At 35.9% G+C, this 14,976-nt stretch overlaps 1 long non-coding RNA gene across 2 annotated transcripts; it reads right to left on the bottom strand.

The window, feature by feature from the left end:
• Positions 1-11,615: 11,615 nt before the first annotated feature.
• Positions 11,616-13,394, bottom strand: LOC127850168 (uncharacterized). Of its 2 annotated transcripts, XR_008035090.1 has the most exons (4): positions 13,379-13,394; positions 13,038-13,214; positions 11,878-12,054; positions 11,616-11,771 (listed from the first exon to the last, which is right to left on the bottom strand). It is a non-coding gene; the product is annotated as an uncharacterized LOC127850168 (long non-coding RNA). The 2 variants fall into 2 exon arrangements; XR_008035089.1 differs by having other exon boundaries at positions 11,616-12,054.
• Positions 13,395-14,976: the final 1,582 nt, after the last annotated feature.

The following is a 14,976-nucleotide window of genomic DNA, read 5'->3' as shown; positions in this document are numbered from 1 at the left end:
CGATGTGAATGAAGGACTTTCTGGATCGTAACAGCTTGACACGGCAAAACTGGCATACTGGTATTTTTAGTTATCAATATAAGTCACATTGTGCTTTATAAATTGTATTCGAGCATTTTGCGACTTATTGAATGACTATGATACCCGATATCAACATTTCATCAGGTATTTGCAGATCACCAAGCTGTCCTGAAATTCAACATTGATTTCAAACTCTTTTAAGTCTTTACTGGTTTGTATACTCTTTCTTAGTGTAAGTACTTTTTATCATTTTAAACTTAAATGAACTGTGTCACAGTAAAAGAGACATTAAGGCGATTTTGGCCAGTTTGGATCTAGATCAGCCTGCAGTCGGTTGAAAGCTGTTTGCTTAAAAGCGTTTTTCTGACAATAACAAATAATTTACTTGGATACTGATTTGACTGCGCTTTTCCTGTGACCTGGCTCAAATAATAGAATTGTCATTAATCAAATTATTTATTTCGAACATTAATCAATTGTTTTTCTTGTCCCTCGGGATCAATGACTCCAACCTTTCCTGTTGAGCATTGGATACTGCTAAAGGCGATGCTAGGGGGCGTGAGAGATGTTGCACCTTCCAGTATCGCTCGATTGTTCATTGTCGGCTCGGGTACTACGTACATGTACCCCGGGTACTCTTAAGTATACTTACATGTATCCCGGGTACGGTAAATATACTAAAATGTACCCGGGAAATTTAACCCTAAATCCGTCGTTTTCGACTATTTTTTTGTAATAATTATATATACACATCAGGGCTTAACCCTTTCAGTGCGGGAACCGAATTTTAAATGCCTTTGCAAACAGTTTGGATCCAGATGAGACGCCACAGAACGTGGCGTCTCATCAGGATCCAAACTGTTTGCTATTCTGATAGTATTCTTTGAAAAAAAAATCGAAGAAAATGCTAGTTTTAGAAATTCAGCAGACGACATTTTAGCAGACGACAAATTACCCAGCATGCAAAGGGTTAACACTAACTTTTTTTTCAACTAGCCCGTTCGGGCTAGTAAATGCAGAACCTACTAGCCCTGACCAATCTTTCATGTACCCTGACCCAAGTATTATAAAAACCTTTATATTTATCATTCAACTTGTATTTTCTTGTGCTTGGAGATGCGCAATTATGATTAAATCATTCTTATTAGCTTGCCTTACTAATGCTGTTGAAATCAATATTCATCTATTTAAGACATCTATTTGTAATCTTCACGCCATTTCTGGAGAAATTTTCTTGTTTTTATATTTCCTCATACTTTCTCCTACTTTCCTCCTTCCCTTTTCTTTTCGTATCCGAGGAACCCCCATCCCCACCCGTAAAGCCAATCTTAAACAACGACATGAACGTTAAAACCTTTTTTACATAGATTGCCGGGTTACCGTCTTACAAGAAATGGTAAGTGAATCTCAATTGGCGAGGTATCCAGCTGCTATCCATGCCCAGCAAGGTACATTCTAGAGAGAATAAAGGCCGAAGTCAACAATCTTCTTAGAGAAGAGCAAGCAGGCTTCAGAGCAGTAAGATCATTTGCAGACCAGATTGCAACGCTCCAAATCATCATTGAGCAATCCATTGAATGGAACTGTCCGCTGTATGTCAACTTCATCGATTTCAAGAAGGCGTTCGACACAGTAGACAGAGACACGCTCTGGAAAATATTGATGCACTATGGTATCCCAAGCAAGATGGTAAACATAATTCGGAGCCTGTACGACAACAACCTCATCCAAGTCATCAACTACATGGGCCTCTCTGAGCCTTTCAAAGTACGCACTGGGGTCAGACAGGGCTGCCTTCTCTCTCCTATGATTTTCTCGCTAGTCATTGACTGGGTAATGAAAACAACACAGGATACACCAAGAGGAATACAGTGGACCCTTCAGAGCAAGCTGGAAGACCTTGATTACGCCGATGACATCGGGCTCCTGTCCCACACTTGCGCCCACATGCAGCAGAAAACAGAGAAACTGCAGGAAATAGCCAGATCAACAGGGCTAGAGGTCAACATCAGCAAAACTAAATGCCTAAGGATCAATCCAGGCAGCAGACAAGGCTTCCACATAGAAGGGCAAGCGATTTAAGAAGTTGACCACTTCACATACCTGGGCAGCATTGTCAGCAATACATGAGGTACAGAAGAGGACATCAAGGCCAGAATAGGGAAAGCACGCCACGCATTTGTGACAATGAGGCCAGTGTGGAACAATCGGAACATCCACTGGAAAACAAAGATCAGGCTCTTTAATACCAATGTCAAGACAGTCCTCCTTTATGACGCTGAAACATGGAAAAGGACTAGACGCCTGGACCAGAGTCTGCAAGCATTCATCAACAAATGTCTTAGGCAGATCCTAAGGATAAGATGGTCAGAGAAGATTTCAAACCAGGACCTATCGGCAAGAACAGGGCAGCAACCGGTTACGTACTCCATACTACAGAAGAAGTGGAGATGGATCGGACCCACGCTGCGAGGAACCCAACCCAACATAGCAAGGCAAGTCTGGATTAGAACCCTCAAGGACAAAGAAGAAAAGGTATGCCTACAAACTCCTGGCGCAGAACACTGCACACTGAGCTTCGCAAGATAAGGATGTCATGGGGAGATGCAAAAGCCCGGGCCATGGACCGAACCAGATGGAGAGCTGTGGTAAAGGCCCTATGCTCCGACCGGGGCGAAGAGGACTAAGTAAGTAAGTAAGTAGTATTATTGTATGACTGATATCAAGAATGCAATTATACGCGAAATAATGTAAACATCCTTTTTCTAGCCACAAAACATTATGAGATATATTTTTAAGTTTTTTTGTTTGCTTGTTCACGATAACTGCGTATAATGAAGAAACACACACATCAGCTTGCAAACACAAATAAAATATAACATGTTTTGCTTAGTATTTATTGTTTTGAAGTTTGTTTGAAACGTTTTTTATCACGATCAACTTAAACCAGTATGAGAATAATGTTTTTAACACGAGTATGTATTTTTTGGGGGGGTTACGTGTGACGTTCAGCATGCCTGTCCGATGTTTTGCATGGCGCCGACCTTTGCTTTAAATATTTGTATGTTTACCTGTCATGAATGCTGCAGTATAATGGTGTGCGCATATACGACGTAAGTCTCAGTTCAATATCAGACAATTTTAGTAATTTGAGTAATCGCGTTTAAGTTGCTACATATAAATGCCATTCACAGTTTCCGAATTCATTGATGAAATGCTCCCATATTAAAAGAAATTATACAACGACCGAATAAGAGTTGATCGAGTGTTTGAATAATCACGTCACTTTGTTTCCTAGACAAAGAGAGAATACGTTCATCTTACTTGGCATTAAAAGCACGTGAACATTCCAATAGTGTTTTATTAAATATTGTTCAATAAAAATATAGAAAGTAATAGCGGATTTCTATCAATCATTTAATGGTGTTGTATAAGTCAAAAGTATAAACACTGCCCTTCATTCAAGTCCTGAATCATTGAATGGGTATGAAATTAAGAGTTGATGCATGCCAATTTGCTTTTATAATACGTCATGGTACATATTCTTTAAATATGAATGAACTTTAAATGTTATCATACATATATATGTTTTCTTGGATGTAATTAGATTGTATTCATCTTTGTAGAAGTTTGTGTGTTTTAAAATGGCTCATTTTTAAGAACAATAAAATTAAATAAAAAAATATTTCACTAACTTTACAAAACTATCTCCTTTTGATATGAACACAACACTAATACAAAACGCGTGTTGATGTGGTCTCAAAATGTGCGAGTGAGCGACCGTTGGCATCTAGACCTCTTGTTTATAATTGTGTCAAGTCGAAACGGCGCAATGAGTCCGAGCGCTGAAAATGCGTATTTGTTCTTTATAACGGTCGTTGTAAGGTCGATCTCAATCTGTTTTCTTGTAATTCGCTTGTGCTTACATGCACCCCTGAAGAATCATATAGTAATTTCTTTTTCCGTCCCTCCGTCCCTCCGTCCGTCTTTAACAAGAAATATCTTTAAAAAAATATATACTTCGTCGATTGTGATAGGAGTTGGTGAAAGGTAAAGTGTTGAATGAATGAGATCAAAGATAGCGAATGTCTTTGTCTGTGCAGTTCTTAGCTGCATCACACGCAGTACGGGATGTAACGCGGAGTTTACGCGGCTTATTTTACATTATTACATATTGCTGGTCATAAACCTTTAGATACAAAACAGAAAACCAAAAGAAGAATGGAATTGAAATTAAAAGATATGAGTCAACCGGCCACACGCGAAGTATCCGTACATATTTTAAATATTTATGCGCACGTTCTTCGAACAAACCTGTTTAAGTAGTTTGTCGGGCATTACTATTTGATTCCATTATTAACAGTATCGAGAATCATCGCTCTCATGCTTAATACATTAGTCAATATTCTGGAATAATTCTTTTAAATTTAATCAAAAATAATATTTATCATGGTATTGTTGAAAACGCATTAAGAATCCATTATTGACATACCATAATTATATCGCTGAATATCTTCATTTAACATATTTCTGGTCTAAAGAAAATTCCAGTTCACATAGTTCACGCGATAGCGTCTATATTATATAACGAGTATTATACTGGCCGCGAACTGACCCTGATACCTTGCGGGTCGGAATGCAATGCATTAAAGGAATGCCACGCTTCGCCTGCTGGAACGACAGCGTGTTTACACCTTTATACTTACATGTTAAATGTTCAATTTCGAAAACAATTTGAAATGGTTTGGACAAAACGAATATCAGGATAGGGAAAAACGATACATTTATGAACTTAAATATTCTAGTACAAAGACAGGAATATGGAAGTTATTACTAAATATGAGAACATAGCCTTTAAGTACAAACGCTCTGGCGCTGGCAATCCTCTGAAAATAAAAGGTGCACGCACAAACTGTATTGATGTCGAGAGTTAAGTGTAAAACTGTCCAATCTATGAAGCCTTTTCAATAGAGATAAAATTGTTTCATGCTGAAAACGCAGTAAAACAGTGTTACAAAGACGCGTTCATGTTTCTAATGTTCTGGTGGTATGTTCAAATCAGCCAATTGAATAAATGAAGTGTATTCATAAGTATCTAGCCGCGGGAAATTTTATTTGAATTTTATTGGACACTTACAAAGGTCAGGTAAAGTGAAAAGCTGGCTTATACAGCTACGCCGAAAAAAGATATACGGCGTTGATTGTGGTCGTAGTTTATGAACGATCGAATGTTATATCTATGAGATCAAAAATATCGAATTCCTTTTTCTGCGCAGTTCTTAGCTGCATCACACGCAAATCAATTACGGGGAGTTGTGCCAGATTTCGTGGCTTATTTCGCTTTATTAGATATTATTACTCAGATATCTATATTTGCAGAATAGAAAAACACAAGAAGCATGAAAATTAATGAAAGCATATAGGTAAGCCGACAACACTCGAATCTTATTTGATTCCATTATTTTTGATATCGTGAATCATCGTGCTCATGCTTAATTAATTGTTCTAAATAGAGAAATATTTCTAATTAAATTAATCAAAATTGGTCCTAATCATGCAATTGTTAAAAACACATTACAAATCTATGATTTACATACCTTAATAATATCGCCGAATTTGTTAATTTAGTATCTTTCTGATCAAATTGACAGGCGCTCGATGACAATGTTTTTGTTTATTTTTTTTTAGTTACCCGTTGTTTGTTATAACGCATACACATACTCTATCAATAAAAATCTTCCGACAAAACGTCTTCTTATAAAAAAGGTAGTTCGACTATGTATATAGATTTTGACAACGAGTAGGTCGCGCGAGTTGTGTATCGTGTTATTTCTTAAAATGTGACCCAGCATTTGTAACATCTTGCATAATACGTACATTACCAGAAAGGAAATTCATTTATGCGTTGAATGGGATCAAGTTCGTGAAAATCGCTGCCCAATTGATAAAGTTTTGGCTGTTCAAAGCGGTGCACCCCGTTGTCGTGTGATTTTGAGTTGAATACCTTGTTATATATATATATATAGATAGATATATATATATATATATATATATATATATATATATATATATATATATATATATATATATATATATATATATATCTATATATATATATATTTGATAGTGAAAATTATTATTTTGTAAAGAAAAGTTTATTTTTGGTTATAGTTTGATTATTTTTCGTTAAAAATGATGAATTAACTAATTGATATTAAAGCCACACGCTAACCACCTGTGATATGTAACAGTCTGGCGTTCATGCTGTCTTTGCCTTTTCCCTTCTTACGGAGGAATCCGGAGATAGCCGATGTATCACGATTGGTAAAAGTATAAACTGAGTCCTGGGTAGGAGCAGATTAGTGAAGTAAAGTACATGTAGTAAATCCTGTCCACAGGAGCTGGGAGGTGTCCAGTGCTGGCGTTTCGAAAAGTTTGGTTCGTCATCAATACAAGCAACGGCAGTGCATACATTTGTTTTATATTTGCGTTTGTACAGTCTTTGTTATCAACAGAATATTAATGGACACTAATGCAGAAATTAGGTAAACCTATATTTGATAGGCCTAAAAATGTTGCGGCGTATCAGCTGTATAAGACAATCCTGGTTTTCATTCTATATTGAATGCTAAATTGATGCATTTGTAATATAGATGCAATGTATAGTTCCGAGGATTGAAACTTACATAATTTATTAAATAAGCGCTTAAAATAAAGCGATAAAGGTAGTTCTTCGCCATTCACTCTAGACGTTCACAATGATGAACCATTTTTATCATTTGACTGTTTGATTGGCAAGTGCTATATTTTCATTTATTGAAATGACATTATTTGGCCTATATTAGCAGTTGTTTTTTCGAAGCGCGTGTACAGAGGGGGTAATCACGTGACAAACAAGATGGCGACATCCATGCCTAGGCAGGTATTTTTCGTCGTTTTATGCTCTTTATTACTTGTAATATTATTTTTTATTCCGCCCAGTTTCCAGCCATATTAGAAAGAAAGTTACTGACTTTTATTCCTAAGTAATATTCGCTCTATATCTCTACTTTACTCGGTGCAAAATTGCTTAGCGGGATGACCTAATTAGGGCTCCACTAAGAAAATTTGCACCGAGTAAAGTCGAGATATAAAGCGAATTTTAATACGAAATACACGCTAATTACCTTTTTACTGATATGGCTGGAAAGTGAGCGTAATTTAAGAAATAAACAGAAGTAGTTAATGGTATAAAACGTCGAAAAATAACTGTCTTGGTATGGACGTCGACATATTAACTATCACGTCATTACCCCCTCTGGTATAGCAATGACGATGTTGAAAGATGGACTCCGGTCGATTAAAACGCTCTTTGACATATTATACCCAAGATGAGCTCTTTCCTTGCCAGAGGCATGAATTTCGATGTTGTTATTTATAAGGTGAACTGTATGGTGGTGAATTCTGTATTAAAATACTTCGCGTAACTATAATAGAAAATTTGATATACTTAATACTAACTATTATAAAATACATGTCTATACATAGTAACAAAATTACATTGATAATATTATGATAATGATATGGAAAAGGCTTGTCAATCATTAAAAGTGTGCCGATATTTATTTTCTCCTACCGGTTGGTATCTGGTACATGATCCTTCTTACGCCGTCGTGTACTGCAATGATCTCAAAATGTATTGTTCACGAGCTCACTTAATGGTGTTTTCAGCGATTATTTTTTTAAAGCATCAGAATAAATTTTCATTCGCTAAATAAAAGTATTTCTTGAGTTATTGTGTTTCCTATTTCAATCGATTAATTTCATTGTAATTATTAAATGTTCAAACAAACAATTCTGACAATTACAATATATTGTATAACTACATTTTACATCGCATTTATAAATAATTTGTTAACAGAAAAGTGTAACACACACAAAAATGTTATATTTTGTGAATAGATTCATTAAATTGTATAATAGGTTCCCAATTATATATGCATGTTTAGTTTCTATTTTATTTAATAAATTTACAAAATAGACAGTGTTTATGCATTTTAAAAGCTATTTGAAATTGTATTCTACCTTTGTTCGAACAACCCTTTTTGATCCGATTTAATATGAAATACGTTTAACTGACCGATCAACAGTACAGGTAATCCTAAGGCCAACACACAATATAACGTACAGTAATATTAAACTTCTACTGGACTTTGTGGTGAATAGACAGGGTCGAAATGAGTATATTTAACAATCAAACCTTACATGAATGAAAAGATCACCCAGATTTAGATCATATTAATAGTACTCGGTGCATGAATCTGAAATCTCGCATAAATCCTCTTGGGTCATCTTAACGTTCACGCCGTCGATTTGTATACAGATAGAGCACCAACAAGTCGTTTGAAATAACAATTATTGTAATTGCTACGCAATTAAAATACATATAACGAACTCAGGGAAACCAGTGACGCGCTAGAATAGCCATTAATAAAATGTAGAACAACGACGATAACAACAACAATACTACTAATAATTAAAAAAAATAACTTAAGATGATTGTGTTAAATCTGTGTTTTCAATCTTCGCTCAGAAGCATGGTCTATGAAATATGCTTAATGAACGATGGTTCAAATAGTTCGCGTGTTGCAACTACTGACGGAGTGTTTGATACGAAAGAACGGATACCATACTGTACCATACATATGTGTTATACACACTACTACAACTTTGATGAAATAAACACACCATATTAAGTTCACGAATTTATCAAAGCTCTTGAATCAACATTCCAGTAAATAAATTACAGATATAATCACCACTTTCATATATCTGTGATGTGGTGTATTGCTTGTCCATCATCACCCACACGTGCTCATTCCTTGTCAGCTTCACAGAGCAGGATACAGAGGCATATGAGTAGTAGGCATGTTTTCACTGCCCTTTTCCAAGTAAAAGTAATAGCCCTGTCCGCGCCTAACGCAGATTTGGGCAGTAAAGTAGTATATCCCGTCCACAGGAGCTGTGAAGTGTCTAGTGCTGGGGTTGTACGCATTGCCCTCGTTGAAGATCACAGTGGGAAATGCATTGACGTAATTTGACAACTTATGGAAGCCGTGAGCGTTGAATGCTGCAACATGACCTATAATGTATAATAGATAGTGTATTTCTAGGTTAAACGTATCCCTTATAAAAATAAATCAAAATGTATCGACACTCTCTATTAATTTGTCAAATAACATACCAAATGTAGTTAAGTATGCTTTTTGTTGAAAGTTGGAATAAGTATGAATGTACAATTTTGATGTCCAAATGAAAAAAATGATTTAAAATTAAATAAATAACAAAATATAACATGCTTATATCAAATTCTGCCTGATCAACTATTTAGCAGTTAACATATGGCGGCGGTGTGATAGCTGTCTATTATATCATGACTCAACAGGAATGATTTTTAATGGGTCAATATGATAAATAGAACTCCGAAGCTATGTTTACTATTTTGTATTTCATTTTTTATCAAACATAGGAATTTTTCATCAAATATCATTCGTAACAGCCATATGAGAAATTTATTCAACGTAGAAAGCTTTTCGTATGATTTTAATTTGCGGATGTAGATCAAATTGTTTCACGACAGCTTTGTATTTGCTTTCAAATAATAAAGAAGGAATTAAATTAAAACGAAAACATGTGAATAGGTCTCAAATGGAATGTAACTTTATCTAACAATAACGATTATTTGTCCTACATTACGGAATCCGAATAGTGACATCTATAATCTTGCCCTTCTTTCATCAAGGGCGACACTAGACACACGATACACGATATTTTTAGCGACAGTCGCGGCGACGCCCGATATTTTTTGCGACAGTCGCGGCGACGCACGATATTTTGCGCGACAGTCGCGGCGACGCACGATATATTTAACACGGTATATCTCCTTTGTGTAGGTAGCCCAAAAGGCTTATATATATTCAAGATACGAAAGTATTTGGATTGTTAATGCAGTTGCTACCGTTAAAGGGACCTCTTTCACAGATTTTAGCATGTATTGAGGCTTGTCATTAAATGCTTTATATTGATATATGTAAATATTGGAATTAAAAAGCTCCAGTAAAAAAACACAAGAATAACATTAAAGAAAGAAAAAAGTAACCTCAAACCACTGACCCCTGGAGTAAAAGTCTAATGCTTAGACCACGCGGCCATCCGCGCTCATACAATGAGTGATGCGTTATATACTTCATATAAGCAATCCTCGTAGTGTCACAAAATATAACGACAGCAACAGAACTTTCCAAATTATTCAATCGTTTCGCGTTGAAACGTTTTACAATTTTCAGGTTTTTAAATCGTCAAAAGATGCATATAATTAATATTTTAGAGCATGGCAAATTTTCAGTATTACTGTTTCCTCACAAATATCATAACAACAACAAAAATTTGCGACTCTGAAACATTTTTTTTTATTTTGTCAATTTACCAAAACGTGAAAAGACCCATTTAACCCAGACGGATGTAATAACTGCGCGGAAATTGAATAAGCATCAACCTTTCGAAAAATAACGTCAAGAGCGACACGCAGAGTCATTCATACAACGTTGCTACCATCTGCCAAAATCCAGTAAACCCGCAAGTGTGCAAAACAACTACACTTACACTTTCAACATTCACCAATCTTTAAGTGATCCTTACCTACCGTGCTTTAATTTAGTGTTTGTAGTCAATAAATAAATCTAATTAACAACAAGATGTCGATCTTTAGGGACTCATGTGTGTTCGTGACTGGCGTGACTAAGTTGTGCTTATAGTTGCGATGATAATGCTAGTGGCGTTGTATTCATGTTTTAAATGTTAAGATGATAAAGTAAATAATAACCATAGACAAGTGAAAGACCAACATCCTTTTTTTTAATTGGCATTTAACTACGATCCATTATATAGTGTCTTGATTTCAGTCTTATGTAAGTTTGACGATAACTCATTAATTACAAATCTGAGTAGTCTATTACTAGTATAACGTAAGAGCTTAACCATTATATTTATAAGCATCCTCATTGAAAAACTGTTTGTTCAAAATAACAACCGTCCAAATTGTTATGCATTTTACACTTCAGTTAAATTAAGTATTTTTTAGTATTATTTGTAATAAAAATGTATTCGTATTAAAAACATTATGTGTCAATTATTTTTGTACTTCGGTCTTATGTATTTTACGGTCATCGGTCTTAGAAATATCACAGGTTACTATGAGACCAGTAAGGCTTATGATTTGTCTTATGGTTCAGGATGCAGGATCACGTGACTTTGTGTGGTTCCAAATTAACTATTAATGGATGTAAACACAGGCTAGTGGTGCTTTTTTAAATAATTTGTTATAACAATTTTTCGTAAGAATTTCAACTAGTGCATAAAAGACAGATTTTATGGTGCTTATGGCAATTTGAAATGCATCAAACTTCGAATGCTTCGGTGTTTCTTTCATAGGCTTTGTCGTATAATGTCGAAATTGGGCTCATACAGGACTTTTCATTAGGTTGAGTCCCCCTCCACAATACAGCCATAATTTGACATTCATATAAACTAGATCATACATATTTACTTATATGGTGTGTTGACACATACAGCGGATGTCTCATAGTTCCCCTCACAAGCCTTGCCGTAGGCGGAAGGACTCGGGCTGGTGCATGTCCTGCTCCTCAGCTTCTGAACCAATCCACATGTGACTGAACAGCTCTGCCATGATCCCCAAGTAGACCAGCCACCGTCTTAGTTAAACATGATAAATTTTGTTTTTATAATGGATAGAACAAGTTCACTGTTTAAAACTTTCAACTCAATTTTCACCAATATTCAGCGGAATCGGATACTTACTTCTGCTTGAGCATGGTTCTTGAAGACAAACTGTATTCTCGAAGGGATCTCCGATGCAATAGTCCCCAAATCGGTCTGGTTTAGGATTAGTGCAGGTTCTGGTCCTCTTTCTTAGACCCACATCACACGTAACCGTGCAACCAGACCACGTGGACCATTCTGACCAGTTGCCATGTACTTGGAAAAGAACGGTTTTCGTTTAAAATTCGATGCATGATTTGCAAATTACTTTAAGACTATGTATAATTGTAAAATATAATGTGATTGTTTTACATTTCAATAATTACAGATTTAATATCCTTTATTCAGTTTTCTCTCTTGGTATTACGGTATTTTAATAAAACTATAGAGCTAATAAGCTTTTTATATAGTCATTTTTCTGTGTGGGGCATAAGTCTACTTGTCGTGAAAGTATTCACATTAAACTTAATGTAATAATGAATGGCTTTAAGAGAAAATGCCGAATACAAAAACTATATTCCCCTTATGATTTACAGCGTGAATGCCATTTGTTTATTTATTTTGAGATAATTTACAGATATTTATTTTAGGGATTAATCTTAACTTTTATAGATAGAAAGAGGTTATTGAAAGGTACACGCTACAAGAATCATAACTCTTTACACAGTATTTTTTTATTATTGTATGTCCTCAGTTGTCTTGTGCAGAAAATACCTTCATACTATATTTTCTTCTTGGGCGCATAACTAGAGAATTGATGGATGGATTCAAATGAGACTTCATTGCTGTCGACTATTTACATTCGGTCAAATATATATTGCTGCTGTTCTGTTTTAAAATGTGAATGACATGAACGCATATTTAATAATGGATTCTGTATACATTTTATGTAAACATAACTACTGTTATCAAAATAAGATTTAATATGTATATGTATAATTGTGAATTACATGTTTTGCTCCATGCAAGCCATATATTGTATGTTTTGTGCGAACTTAATTTCTTGTATAGGTCCTTTGACGCAATTGGAGACCCACTCCACATGCAACAGAACAGCTCTGCCATGCACCCCAACTCGACCAGCATCCATCTTAGTTAAACGTGATAAAATTTGTTGTTCATACTGAACAGAGGAAGTTGGTTTTTTTCCACATTTTCCACTCAATTTGCATCGTAATTAAATGGAATCGGATACTTACTTCTGCTTGCGCATAGTTCTTGAAGGCAAACTGTATTCTCGAAGGGATCTCCGATGCAATAGTCCCCAAATCGGTCTGGTTTAGGATTAGTGCAGGTTCTGGACCTCTTTCTAAGACCCACGTCACACGTAACCGTGCAACCAGACCACGTGGACCATTCTGACCAGTTGCCATGTACTTGGAAAAGAACGGTTTTCGTTTAAAATTCGATGCATTATTTGCACATTATTTTAAGGTAATGTTTAAATGAAAAATTATAATGTCATAATTTTAAATTTAAAGTCGAATGTTTAATATACATTTAATTGAAGGAAAAACATGATAGAATTAAGTATGCTTACCCGGACATAGCTGTTTGTTTGAGTCAACAGATGGGCCGGTGCAATTAAGACCACCATTGGTGGGTGACGGGTTTGTGCAGTCACGTATTCGTGACTGCGTGCCATTTTCGCAGGTCACGCTGCACGTCGTCCACGCACCCCGTTCTGCCCAATTGCCATCAACTGTAATGGTAGTAGTATGATCATTCGTTATATTTGAATATTAATATTATAGTAATGAACATTTGAAATTAAGGTGAGTAAATCTAATTATAAATGCATGTAGATTGACATACAGAATTCTTACCGAGTTGACAGAGTCCGCAAAACATTGGACAAGTGACTTCGGCGTCATGAATATCTGCACAGACGTGAAAGATGGAGTTCAGTCGGGCACAGTCCAGTGTTTCGTCGTCAATGCACGATGTTGCTTTAATACAATAACGAGTCATACCTTTGTTTCAAATACAATAAACCTTTTGTTGCTAATATTGTGTTTTATTTTGATGGTTTGCTCTAAAAGCATATGTGAACAGTCAATACTTGTAAGGCTCAGCCTATCAATATTAAGCTAGTTTTTATGGTTCAAACTGTTTGATGATTTTCAATGCATTTAGTCCTTTATGATAAAACCCGCATTTTTTTCGTTACATGTTTTTATTTGTAACTATGCTAATTTCAGCTTCCAGGTTAAAGTATAAATATTTAAGAACAGTTTACCACTTGATTGCTTTTATAGGTAACTACGTTGTATATTGCAAAAACTATCGAGAAGTCCCTACATTACGCATACGTTTACTGTGTGCACATAGTTGTGCATTGCATTGGTTACTGCTGCAACATTCATGACAAGAGTACTGCTGTCTGGTCTGGATGGAGCGACCAATGATAACGTTGGGGTCAACGACATCAGAACTGCACAGCTGCAAATATTTTAAGATTCGTGTCAATTTTTGGAGCGGTGTGTGCATACATGTCTTCATCTATTGTTTTATTCGAATCAGATTGTTTTGTGTACTAAGACTTTAGTAATATAAACTATACCCGTAATTGATCCTTAATATCAACGTATCCCTTGGATGGTTATTACTTAAAAACTATCTAAAATCATTCTTTGCGTAAAATGTATTAAGTGATATACGTATCGGGATTTATCGCAATGATGTTCACTTTCTGTACTTTATTTGCGATGCATAATTACAAAATTGCGGAATACCGTTAGGGCCATCGTGGTTACAAATTAAAATCCAGAGGGCGACAATGCGATAGTGCGATAGCACGATGGCGACAATGCGATAGTACGATGGCGACAATGCGATAGTACGATGACGACAGTGCGATAGTACGATGGCGACATTGCGATAGTACGATGGCAACAGTGCGATAGGAAGATGACGACAGTGCGATAGTACGATGGCGACAATGCGATAGTACGATAGTGACAATGCGATAGTGCGACAATACGATAGCGACATTCCGATAACGCGATAGTACGATGGCGACAATGCGAGAGTCATATCGTACTGTCGCCATCGTATAATCGCATTGTCGCCATCGTACTATCGCGTTATCGTACAGTCGTCATCGTATTATCGCACTGTCGCCATCGTACTATCGCA

This window comes from Dreissena polymorpha, chromosome 11 (genome assembly GCF_020536995.1).
Source record: "Dreissena polymorpha isolate Duluth1 chromosome 11, UMN_Dpol_1.0, whole genome shotgun sequence".
Classification (NCBI taxonomy): Eukaryota; Metazoa; Mollusca; class Bivalvia; order Myida; family Dreissenidae; genus Dreissena; species Dreissena polymorpha.
The sequence above is the reverse complement of the archived record's forward strand: the minus strand, read 5'-3'. Positions and strand labels throughout refer to the sequence as shown.